This window comes from Eimeria tenella, genomic scaffold, assembly GCF_000499545.2.
Source record: "Eimeria tenella Houghton genomic scaffold, Eth_scaff2286, whole genome shotgun sequence".
NCBI lineage: Eukaryota > Apicomplexa > Conoidasida > Eucoccidiorida > Eimeriidae > Eimeria > Eimeria tenella.
The window spans coordinates 2,156-2,531 of record NW_013542143.1 but is presented as its reverse complement, the minus strand read 5'-3'; positions in this window follow the sequence as shown (position 1 = coordinate 2,531).

Here is a 376-nt window from a genome sequence, read left to right as displayed (position 1 = left end):
ATATATTCACTTACTTATTTATTCATTTATTTATTTTAGTTCATGGACCGCAAGATGGGAGAAATGGAGAAGTTTGTTTGTTTGTTTGTTTGTTTATTTGTTTATTTATTTATTTGCTATTTATTTATTTATTTAGTTAGTTATTTGGTTCTTCATTCATTTATTTAGTTATTCATTTAGTTATTTCGGTTCATGGGCTGCGAGATGGGAGAAAGTGGATATTTAATTTAGTTTTAATTTAATGGTTAACCATTTGATTAATTAATTAATTATTATTTATCATTTATTCGTTTGTCTGTTTACTCGTTCATGTATTTATTTATTATTTATGCATTTATTTATTTATTTATTTATTATTTATTATTTATTTATTTAT